The following is a 13337-nucleotide window of genomic DNA, read 5'->3' as shown; positions in this document are numbered from 1 at the left end:
TAAAAATCAAATTTTAGAAATATAAGCATATTTAACGGTAAAATAGCAAATACTAAATAAACGTTGATAATGCTATTGATTAAATTCCAGTGGTAAGAGGAAGGGAGGAAGAAGCAGAAAGTGGAAACACCTAATTTTAACACCGAGCAAATAGAGAAGCAACAAACACCATGTAAATTAATGGATGACTAAAAACACTGTATATAAAGCTATCATTTGAAAGGTAACCACTGAGCAATTATCCAAACCTAGCTACCAGAAAAACTGTTCACAAACAAATAAATTAGACTACGTGGTGAAAAACTTCTGAAAATTTACAAACACATAAAATCTCACATAAGGCAGATGAAAAGACAATCATGATTATATCAATCAGTGTAAATATAATACATATCACATGTGATATATATAAACAAATGTTACACAAATACAAGCAAATCATGAAAACATTGCTGAAAGACACAAAAAAGAATTTGATCAGACTTCCAGGAAAGCTGTGCGACAAACTTGGCATATACACCTCTCCTCAGCGAAACAACCATTTAACTGGTAAATATTATAAAACACAAATGTTTAAAATCTCTGGAAATTGACCTAAGGGCATACCACAAATCAGTAAGCATTTATTCAAGAAAAACTCCTAAACGTCGATAAGAACAGTGGGAATCGGTGACATTTCAGCCAGAACCTGCTCCCATTCCTTCCGCAACTTCATAATACAGAATGTCTACTCTATTTCTTGAGGCCAACAAGATGCGAGCTCCTTTAACACCACTCCCAGTCAAAAGGCTAAGATTTCACCCCAGGAGAGGCAGGTTGCCAGCATCTCTCACCTCAGTCACCGGCCCTCCTAGTGAAGGGGATTAATCAAATCACGAGGCAAAGATGGAATATTTCAGTAAACGGTGTTCGAACCAGATAGTCATATAAAAAAGTGAAATTGAATCCATTTGTCATTTTACATACCAGAACAAACTCTAAATAAAACAAACATTTAAATATAAATAAAAATAAAACCATTGAAGTAACATAAAATAATATGGAAGAATCCCTTTAAAACCGAAAGTGAATACAGCCTTTCTAACTATTTCTGAAAACTCAGAATCCTTAAAATACTAACAACTTACTACGTAAAGAAAAAAATTTCCATTTGGCCAAAAATAATAAGCAAAATTAAAGGGTATATGACAGCGTAGAGTGGAGCGGCTGCCAGAGATGCCTAACTTTGTGTTCTTAGGAGTGGCCAGCGGCAAGATGGAGTGGGCCAGGGACAGTTTACACCCGAGACGGACCACAAAACAGCACATACCAGAGGTAGAAGTCCAAGCCAAACGGAGAAGAGCCTCATTGAGCAACCAGGAGTGTCACCTGTACCCAAGGAGATCTCAGCAGTACCTGTGGTGGATTTCCAGGCGGAACTGAGACAGGCATTCTTAGCTGAGACACCAAGAGGTGATTAAAGCGGTATTGGAACACCCACGTAGCTGATTTCAAGAGAGAAAACAAAACAAAACAGGTTAGAGCTGATGCAGTCATGATCAAGAATAAAGAACTAATTAAAGGGTAGGGTGTTTGGAGGTCATTTAATTATTTGGGATATGTTCAAAAAAATTTTTTTTCTTAAAGGCTTCATACAAATAAACACATAGCAGAAAGTTTAAAAAAGTAAAAGCAGGATCTTAATGCTTTTACCCTGACATTTTCGTCATGTGTTACTTTCCAGACATTGTATAGTCCTTGCTTTTTAGGTAGTTTTATTCATATTTAACTTGTACTGATTTTCAACTTAACATATGAAAAATATTTCATTATAAATAGCTGATGAATATCCTGCTAATGTGTTTTATAATTCCTTTTCATGAGAAACTTCATTTATTCTGCTGGTAATTTGAAATAAAGCTTCAGTGAATTGCTTTGCATAAAACTTTAGATAGGATCATTTCCTTGGATATGCAGAGGTAAAAATAAATTGAGCCAAGGAATTTGAAATTAAGGTACATTTTCTGAATTGTATTATGAATTATATTGGTCTTTATAGTTGTGAAAAAATATAGTGCCAGTTACACTTTCATCTGCACTGGTTATGTTAATTACATATACTTTGTTTCTATTGAATTATAAATACACATCACATCCATTAGCAAATGAGAAGCTAAGTATTTCCCATGCTTATTTACTAATTATTTTTTTGTTTTATCTTTTTCTTACTTTTTTACCAATGTGTTTGAATCAGCTGACAATGTAATAAAGCTATTAATCTATGATTTTTCAGTGTTATGTAGATTTATTTACAGTGTGTCTTCTTGTGTTGGCTGCTTAGGTTTTTAGGAAAATGCTATTAATTTTGATTTAATACTTTATTTTTCCTTTCCGACTTTTTAAAATTTTAAGATCTCAATCCAAAGGGTTTAATATATACTTTTTAGAAACTAAGAGAGGAAAGGGGTTTATAGATGAGTTTTCTTCTAGATTTTCTTTATTTCTATTTTGAAATATAACCCCTCAACTCAAATTAATTAGGTCTGTTTATGGCCATCATTTCGAATGTTAAAGCAAAGGGAAAACCCTCCCCAGCTGAATCCTTTACCCAACATTCCCCAGTAATTGCTTGGATTTGATTGAAAGACAGTGGAATTGATTTCAAACAACAGAATCTGATCATTGTCCTCAGCTGTTCCCCAGAGTAAGAGCATTTCTTAAATGAGTAAGTGCTCATATGACTTTTTTTAACCAAGAATTTTTTGGGTCCTCAGTGCAGTTTACATACTCTTGTAAGTTCCTGAGTAAAGTATTATTTAAATTATACATTATGATCTATAAGTAGGGCCATCCAATTTGCTGAGTTTCAAGTGCTGGTTTCATCTAAACAGTACTAGTTACTAGGATTGTTCTAGAGCAGGAGTTGGTAAAGTACCTGGCCCATTTATTGCCTGTTTTTATAAATAAAATTTTATTGGCACACAGCCATGTCTTATTTATTTAAGTATGGCCTATGGCTGTTATGGGCAGTACAGTGGCAAATGGGAGTATTTGTGACAGGTTGAATGGCAGGCAAAGTCTACAATATTTATTATCTTTCCCTTTAAAAGAAAAAGTTGGGTAACCTCTCTCTTAGAGAACCACTTTCAAAGATGAAGACACTAAGGTGGAGGCAATAGGGGAGTGGTGATACTATGCAATGTGGTGAAAGGAAAGGGGTTGTGGAAGGAGAGTATATGAAGTAAATATTCCAGGGTAGAGAACCAGATGAATTTCTGGGATAAGGGTCAGGTCTAAGACTCGTGCTAAAGTCTGCTATACATGTAAATGGGTAAAGACATTTTAACAATTGATATGTTTTCTTTTTCATTATAAAAATCTAAATCATGTCAGTGATAACCAAGAAAAATGGGAAGGTAAACCACAGACTTTAAATACCCATGTTTCAACCACGGCAGCATGAGGTTGCATTTTCTTTCATTTTGCCCATTTGCTTTTCTTTTGAAAATGCAGTTAATTGTAATCATGCTTTTAAACTATTCCACTTATATGTATATCATTAATGTTCCTTCATTTTATTACATAGTCCTCCCAACTATCACTTGTAGTGAATAAATCATGGTCCATTCATAAAAAAAAGGGGTATATGACAAATTGAGGGGGAAACAACTATAACCATATCACAGATAAATGGTTAGTCTTTCTAATATATAGGAAGTTTTAGAAATCAATAAGGGAAGGATTAGCAACAGTAAACAAAAGGATCCAAAGGTATAAACAGATAATTCTCAGAAAAATTCAAATGACTCTTTGACAGATGTCAACCTCAGCTATAAAATGAGAAATGCAAATTACATTACCCTGAAATACTATTTTAAACCTTTCAAATCGGCAAAAACTCAAAGTTTTATGGAGCTGTGGAGTGTAAAATTTTACTATCCTTATGCAAGGCAAATAGGATCTATCAAAGTTACAAATACATATAATTTTTGACAGAGCAATTCTACTTTGGGGTTTATACAACAGATATAAGTACTTGAATATGTGCATAATAATGTATGTATAACTGTATTAATTGAAGCATTATCAACAAAGGATTGGAAAGTTACCTTGCCATTTTTCAATAGGGGACTGGTCAAGTAAATTATAGTATATCTATTCAATGGGATTAAAAAATTGCATAAACTCTACCTACTGACTGAAATGGAATATTGTTTAGAGAAAAAGCAAGGCTTAGAACAGTGTGTTTAATATACCATCATTTTTGTAAAAAGTGAGAAACTAAGGTATGTATTTGGTTTTGTTTGCCTATACAAATAGAAACTCTGGAAGGATGTGCAAGGAACTAATAATAATAGTATTCTAATGATGTGGGCCATGGGAACTGGAGGGAGACAAGTGTGAGATCAGGAGGAAGACTTTTCAATGTATACTTTTTAAATATATTTAACCATGTGCACTAATTTCCCACTCAAAACAAATCGATTTTTTTAAATGAAAACTTAAGATGATATAGGTGAGACGATTCATTCTCCCTGGCCCAGTCACCACTCCTTTTTGTGAAACCCTCCAGAAAAATATGCCTACAGAGAACAAATGCAAAAAAGTAAAATAAAATGCAACATCTATTACTAGGTGAGTGAGATTTTGGCCCCAAACTCCACAGATGAACCACCTGGAGAACTCTTTCAGCCTTGTGTGGAGACGTAAATGGACTCCATCCTCTTGAAAGCAAATTGGAATCTTGCAGTTACATACACCCAGGGTCAGAGAAAGAGAAAGCAGAGAGAGAATAGGAACAACATTTTCTCCAAAGCCCAGGGGCAACCTAGGCCTTCTCCAGTCAGAGCTGTAGCTGAGGGCTAGGCTGCCACACAACCAGATTGGTGCCTGAAACCCTCTTTCCTCTGCCTCGTAGAAACGTTGGAAGGGAGATAAATGTCCATCATGATCTTATGGTTAGAATGAGAAGAGAAACCACACATACTCTGATTTTCACTCCTTCGAGGCCACACTTCTAGAAAATGTGAATCAATCCATATCATGGAACTGGAGCACTATTCCTTGCTTGGGGGAAATGGATTTTATTGACCTTGATCAACACTCAGAGACAAGAGGTTAAGGGAAAGCCCTGTGCTCCCCACAGAGGCTAACTAGATGTTTCCAAGAATAAATTCAGGAGTTTATCAGTTATAAAAGACATGGGTTTAATCTTTCCTGTCAATAAATATTTACACATACATAACCTACATGAATTGAATCTACAATGGGCATACACTTTTTATAAATTGAAAAAAATCTCCATTTACCCAAGTGGAAATGTAATTATAGGTAATACAATGCACACAGTTACAGCTTAAATTTTCAGTGGAGCATTTCTGCATGCTAGCATAGACACAGAAGCTGTTCTATGGAGGCCCCAGAGACAGATCTATTCAATCATTTGCATACTATTAAATGACACTTTTCTAGTGAAACTAGAAGGTATTAAGCCTCTATCAATGTATTTTCTAATCTATTTTATCAATGTTGCTATGAGGGGTTCAGAGGTTAAATATTTCCATGTGTGGCTCTTCAATTTTTTTCACAATTCATGTGAATTAGAAGTTTAAATATAGTATAATAATTTAATAATATAAAACTTAATTACCTAGTATTTAGAATATGAGGATTCTGGACAGCCAAAAATTCTAGATAATTGAGTCAGTCATCATTATGAATATTAGATCATATCTATATAACATATATAGATATTATACACCTATATAATACAATAGATATAATATATAGAATCTATCATATAGAATATTGTATATAATCTAATATATAATTTATTCTATATAATCTAATATGTAATCTATTATATGGATGCATAATAGATATAAAAAGGCCTATTAAAATATGTGGATTTATTTGCATAGCTTAGCTTTTTCACCTATTTCTTGTTTTTCTCTCCCTGCCATTATTATCAGTGACCCCGTATAGCACTTTTTCTCCCTATTACTAATTTTCTCATTTTCCACCTACTATGAGCTGAGAAATCATATGTTGAAGGTTCTTTAAATAAAATGTAATGTAAGATTAGGCTTTGAAATAAGGGCTAAGGGAATCACCTGAAGCCATGGGCATGGGATTTTAATGCAAGTACTTAGAGACATCTACTTTGGCTGGGTAGAGAGCTTTGTTGCTTATTGCTTTGGGCTACCTCTATTAGAAGAGTGTGACACTATATGAGTTGGAGCAAAAGTAGGCTACCCCACTTTTTTAATTCCTTGCTTTTTTATAAAAAGAATTGTATTAAAATGCATATAAAATCATAAGATAAAATAATTTTTTAAAGTAAAGAAAAAATGAGGTGAAATGTAAGGCAAAGGGAAAGAAAAGAGAGCCAGGTGGAAGACTCATCACAATGCCAACCAGTCCTCTAGATGAGTAACAGATTTGCTTTCATGCTTTGTAGTCAATCCAAAGAAGGTAACAAAATCCATGTTGTCCACTTAGTTTAAATAAAACAATTGTTTCAACAAAGCACAGATTTTGTGGATAGGGAGTCCAGAAAGCAACTTTTCCTTGGTTTCCCATCAAGAAGTCATTGTGAAACATAAAAATAACACCCTTAACCACTTTATAAGAGATGCAAGGATAAATATCACTAGACTGTTTTTATAAAATTCTACAACATAAGTCAACAGCACAACTCAGTGGAAAAAATTCTATGGGGGAAAGAAAATGTTGCAGCTCATTGAAAACACATAAAATGACTTATTCCAAAACAGAACAACAGTAGACTGTGGTTGCTCCTGGTGGCCCAATGGTAGTGTTTTTGACAGTGTCAGGTACACACTTGGTCAGATGACAGTGTGGATCTACTTAACTCCTCCAATCACTGAAGGAGGCCCTCCAAGTCCCACCAGTCTGCCCCAGTTCCTCAGCACATCAGATAAATCTTGATTTAAGCCAAGGAAACACAGTGGTGAACTTCACTGTTATTCCAAATATCCACATAAAATATGGTTGCTCACTCTGGGCTTTAGAACAAGGAAAGTAGAGACAAATTAATCAAAGGAAACAAAACATTCATTGGAGACATTACTGTCAGTGGTTAGTAGTCAATGCATGAAGCAACCTGGATGAAGTACTAGCTTACAGCTAAAGGCACATCCAACATAAAGAGGGGAAAAGTGAAAGAAATTTCAACATATGAATACAGTACTACTATTTTTTTTGCCTGTGAAAGCAAGCCAAAATGTTAACACTGACTTCTTAACTTTACTTTCTATATAAACAAGCAGCATTAGCATTTCCCCAGAGCAAAGGGTAGAAAATTGTTCATAATGAGGTAAGATTTGGAATTAAAAACACAAACAGCAGTGTACTTGAACAAAGTCAAATTGTCTAGTGCAAACAATGGATCAATTGAGTGAAAAGATAACCAAATCTCCAATGCCCAGGGGCCTAGAAGGATAGCTATTACACTGAAAGATTTTATGCATCAATTTTCTTACATGTTAGAGAAAGGAACAGTTTAACCTTAACACCAAGAGCTCTGCACACACCAATGCCTAAAAGTAACTTAGCACTCAATTGAAGTAGGTCAGGAACCTCTTGGAAAGATGGATGACCATCAGCTATTAAATTAATTTTTAGCTATATACTCAAAGAGTGGACATTAAAGATTCATTGAGCTTTGCAGTTCTAAAGAAAGAGTGCCAGAAGTACAGTTCTTAGAATGTAAACCCTAAAATACAGAGACTATATCTGTATAAATCACTTTGTTCAGCACCAAAACCATGTCAATGAATACTAAAAGTACTTGACAAATACTTTTTTTAAAAGGATGCTAAGGAATCAGGACTCTCGATTGGAAGAGACAGATACCCCTCTCAAACCAGCTATCTCAAAAAAGGAACTGGCAGCTGCCCTAACCAAACTTCAGGAAGATCATGGGCAAAGCTGGGCCTCAAGCTGGGACCAGGACACAAAAAGGCGCCAAGGCTCCCTATCCCTAGGTTTTTCATTGCCACTTTCTTAGTGTGTTGGCTTTTTCCCCTCCAACCTGAGGCCCACTTCTTCTCCACAGCAGGAAACATAAATCCAGTGGCTCTCTGCTAGCATCTTTCTAAGCTGAGGTAAAAAGTTTATCTTTGTTTACTTCCTTCTCTGATTGGTCCAACTGAATCACCTGCCTACTCTCAGGCCAATCCTGTAGCCACGGTGTGGTTTCTGTCACTGGCCCAGCTTGGGTTATGTGCCTACTCTGAAAGTTAGGGGCAGAGATTTGTGATTGAAATTAGGGAAGAGAAGTAGTTCCCGCAAAAGAAAGAAGAAAGTACTGAACTATAGAGAGAGAGAAGGAATAAGTCAAATAAACTACTCATTGGAAACGTAGCTTATTTTGCTCTATCGAGCGTTTCGGACACTTCAGGCCATGCAGAAGTTGCTTACAGAATAGAGAATTGCTTCAGAACACTAGACACATGATCTCATTAAGGTCATTAAGGTCTTATTAATCTTTCTTTTTTTTTTTTTTTTTTGGCGGTATGCGGGCCTCTCACTGTTGTGGCCTCTCCCGTTGCGGAGCACAGGCTCCGGACGCGCAGGCTCAGTGGCCATGGCTCACGGGCCCAGCCGCTCTGCGGCATGTGGGATCTTCCCAGACCGGGGCACGAACCTGTGTCTCCTGCATCAGCAGGCGGACTCTCCACCACTGCGCCACCAGGGAAGCCCCACAGTAATCTTTCTTTATACCCTGTGCTAGACCAGCATGAATAAAGGCTGATTTCAATGTCCCATAATTGACAGCAAGAGTGACACCAATGTGTACTGCTAGTAATAGAAGCCAGTATTCTATCCATAAGGAACAATCAAAATTATAAAACTCATTCAAAGAAGCACAGTTGTATTAACAGGGCATGGCAGTAGATCACCATGTGGCTCAACAGAAATACTTGAGAGCCTCATGTGTTAAGAGGCAAGAATGGCTTTTATGTAAGATATTATCTCCATGGAATTGGGTGTTTCTAAGGTATGTTAAAACAAATCTCTTCCAGCAATAAGTTGAATTGGATATTCTGAAAAGCCCTTACTGTAAAACATACAGAATAGTAGATAAAATACAGCAAACATCCATTTAAATTACATCCATTTAAGCTGTGTTTTCAAGAGAGTGAGAGAAATATCTGGGGGGTTGTGGTGGCGCGGAGAGGGGGAAGGAACAATACCACAAAGCAGAAAACCTGAATGGTCAAAGAGAACAAAAACTATGACTGTTCTGGGAACGTTTGCCGATCCCAAGAATCTAGAAACTTGGATTTCAAAGCTGTGCAAGGGACAGAAGACAAGGCTTTGGGCCTCCGTAAGGTAAAGAGTTGGAAGTGAGATCCTTGCATAAATTCAGAACTCATGAATCAGGAAATAAAAGCTTCTGAGAAAAGTAAAGAAGTGAAAAAGGGACTTATCCATCTTGGTCTGAGTCCTGGGAAAGGAAAAAAATTCCCCCTTGAGAATGAAAAACCACAGTCCTACCCTGAAGCAGGTTTGGATTTTGAGTTTATATACTTCAGCAGGGTCTAAGAAAACCTAAGCCAAGAAACAAATGTAAAGAAATCCCAGGTAGGGAATGTTTTTGAACCCGAGGCTGAAACAAATATAAAACTTCCCTTGAGTGACACACTCACAACTGGGGCCCACAAACTTCCCACCAGTTAAGAATGGCTGAACAAGCACCCACAAATCAAAACTGCAAAACACATAAATTATGTGTTGATTCTGCTGACTCTGGCCCATGTTACCTTATTTCCTTATGTAGAAGTAGAAGGGGGTCAAGAATTTTTAAAACTCCATCAATTCAATAGGAGTCAGGAAAGAAACATAAATAATTGAGGAAAAAAACCCACCTAAATAAGAGAGTATAATAAATCTAAATGTCAGTAATCACCATAAATCTAAATGGCTTAAACCAGTCACTTAAACACAAATAATGAAACTAGACACAAAAACTGAATCCACCCATGCAGTTTAAAAGAGCCCACCTAAAACATGAGGAGATATACAAAGAACTCTTAAAACTCAACAATAAGAAAACAAACAACCCAATTAAAAAATGCACCAAAGAACTTAACAGACTCCTCACCAAAGAAGATATTCATATGGCAAATAAACATATGAAAAGATGTTCCACAACATGAGTCATCAGGGACATGCACTTTAAAACAAGTGAGAGATACCACTATACACTATTAGAATGGCCAAAACCCAGAACACTGACAAAACCAAATGCTGACAAGGATGTGGAGCAACAGGAACTCTCACTCATTGCTGGTGGGAATGCAAAATGGCACAGCCACTTTGGAAGACAGTATGGTGGTTTCTTACAAAACTAAATATACTCTTACCATGCGATCCAGCAATTGTGATCCTTGGTATTTAGCCAAGGCTTTGAAAACTTATGTCCACACAAAAATCTGCACATGGATGTTTACAGCAATTTTATTTACAATTGCCTAAGTTTGGAAGCAACCAAAATGCTCTTCACTAGGTAAATGGATAAACAGGTGACCCTACGATGGAATATTATTCAGTGCAAAAAGGAAATGAGCTATCAAGTCAAGAAAAGAAATGGAGGAAACTTAAATGCGTATTACTAAGGGAAAGAAGCCAATCTAAAAAAGACTACATACTGTATAATTCCCACTTTATGACATCCTGAAAAAGGCAAAACTATGAAGACAATTTAAAAAACAGTGGTTTGTGGGGAGAGAGGGAGGTGGAGGGAATGAATAGGCAGAGCAGAGAGGATTTTTAGGGCAGTGAAAACACTCTGTGATATTATAATGGATATTCATCATTATACTTGTGTCCAAAGCCATAAAATGTACAACACTAAGAGTGAACCCTAAGGTAAACTATGGACTTTGGCTGATTACGATGTGTCCATGTAGGTTCATCCTCAGTAAAAAAAATGAATAAATAAATGTACCATTCTAGTGAGTGATATTAATAATGGGAGAGGCTATGCATGCTTGGGAGTAGGGAGTAAACTCAGCATAGAGCACAAGCATTGTTGTGTGTTTCCTACTGGTAAAAGATCCAGACCATTAAAATAATCAGTCTTCAATCCTTCCTTCTAATGATTCACATCCTCAAAGGTTTATCAAATCTTATCAAAATATCATGTACACAAGAAGCATTCAATGTACATTTTAATAAAAATAGAGCAGATTTGAGGAGAAGAACTACAGTAGTAATAGCTGCAGTTCAAACTATTCTATTTCATACTTCAAGGTTTCCATCTTCCACTACTACCATTTCTACCTCCCTGCTCTTTGCTCCTCATTTCTCTGATCTAGTTACTGCTTTCCTCTCTTCCATTCAGACTCAAAGGGATAAGAAGCGGTGGAAAATCACAGAGGACTGGTAAGATCTAGAAAATGGGGCCCAAGAAGACCTTTTGACTCATCTTGCATAACGCCAGACCTAAGTGCTGATTTTCCATTTTGGGCCTTTCTCGGTTTCTCCTTTTCTTTTACTTTTGCTCCTGTCTAAGCATCACCTGCTCTGACTTGAAACACTGCTTCTAACATCCCCTAACACAAAGAAATAACCAAAGCCCTGAAAGGCCTGGACATCAGGGATAAGTATTTGAATCATTTGACTTTAAACCAATTCTTGAAAAATCCATTAGCTTCAACATGGCATCTATATGCACAGAGGAAACTTCACCCACACACCACTACAAAAGCAGTAGCAGCCTTTGCCATGAATCTTGGGAATCCCCTCATTTTTCCTGAGATGCAAAGGTTGGCCAGGCCTGCCTTGTCAGGAATGACATTAGGTTATGTAAGGATCATAGGTGGATGGGGCTGGGTGTGTTATGGTATATAAGGGATGAAAGTGGGGATATTTCTTATTTACAAATGTATGTCCTTTATTCTCCGAAGTCTGAGTTCAAACACCTCTAAGTTCATATCTTTGAACAAAATCTCACTGCATCACTGATGGAGTTACCCACTGCATTAATAATGTCATAATTCCATTGACTTTAACCTGATTCAATATGCACTTGTCTTTAAAGAAAAAACTGGAGAAAACGTGCTTCAGCAAAGAATTGACAATGCCTGCAGTGTATGGAAATGGTTTTGTTTCAGACATAATGTAGGATCATGTCTAGAAAGCTGTGCTGTGTCTGCACATCTCACATAGATTTATTTCCTGAACTTGATTTGCTATTGTTTTTTCCTTTGTGCCAGGCATTGCAGAATTAATATTTTTATCATCATTAGAGAATAATAGTTTTACTGAATCAAAACTGCAATCTTATTCCATCACATTTCAAAGTCAGTACATGCTCAGGGGCCCTTTTGAAGGTCATTAAGCATCATAGAGCGAGTCATGATATACATTTCCCTGCACACTGAGGATGCAGAAATCACAACACTCTTATTGACCTTGGCTGTATTGTGAGGAGACCGTTTTGGTAACCACAGATTACTAGCATTGAGTTGCTAGGTGACCAGTTGCACAGAACTTCACTTAAGTTACTGAATAAAAACTGACTTGGGATCTTCAGTGTGATGGTAGTTGGGGTTGACAGCAGTGCTACAGGAATAAGGACTGGTTCCCAGAGCAAGTCTATAAAGAGCAAAGTGGTGAATGTATTTTCAACCACACAATTTCTCCAACAGGTCAACTGTCATTCTCATACAGCTGACCCAGAGTCCTGAAGTGAATATTGAGTAAGAGCAGCCATATCTTTATTCCAAAGCACCTGAATTCACTGACTTTTATTAATACACTATTTTGTTCTATCAAATAAATTCCACTCCTTGATTCCTTAAAACAACTTCTGCAGCAGTTTGTAGGTAAAATTATAAACTTGCATAATTACTTCATTTGAAGTTATTAAACTGCTAAGGCAGCGAAAGTGACTAAACTAACTTTCATTGAACTCTAATCATTCAGGGAAACAATACCTTTCCCCTCAAAAAAGTACCAGTTTCCTAGAAATGCACTTCATGGCTTTATTTCCTTTGTTAATTGATCCTGGTCATTTAACTCAATAACTTTTATAAAGTTAAAATTATAAAGATTTAATTGACTTTTGCTTCACTTCCAATTATGTCTAATTTGTTTCTATTCAGTCTCATTAAATCCAATTATGGTTGGACTAATTGTAATTATTCCCAATAGTTCATTTACTCTAAAATAAGGACTCTTTCCTCTGTTACTTTCAAGTAATTTTTCATCAGAGTTAGGTAGGGTCTCTTAATTATATTAATATAAATGGCTTCTTATATGCATCAATAAGTTTGCATTTAGCACTTAGGCAATCCCGGTAACTCAGCAAAGCTAGCAAGACC

At 36.4% G+C, this 13337-nt stretch overlaps 1 pseudogene across 1 annotated transcript; it reads left to right on the top strand.

The window, feature by feature from the left end:
* Positions 1–1254: 1254 nt before the first annotated feature.
* On the top strand, positions 1255–1646 carry LOC308608167 (SNRPN upstream reading frame protein-like; annotated as a pseudogene). The gene has a single exon. The product of its transcript is annotated as an SNRPN upstream reading frame protein-like (transcript).
* The last annotated feature ends 11691 nt before the right edge of the window (positions 1647–13337 follow it).

The sequence above is a fragment of the Mesoplodon bidens genome, assembly GCF_964165515.1.
Source record: "Mesoplodon bidens genome assembly, chromosome: 20".
NCBI lineage: Eukaryota > Metazoa > Chordata > Mammalia > Artiodactyla > Ziphiidae > Mesoplodon > Mesoplodon bidens.
Note: the sequence above shows the minus strand (reverse complement) of the source record. Positions and strands in the feature narration are given on the sequence as shown.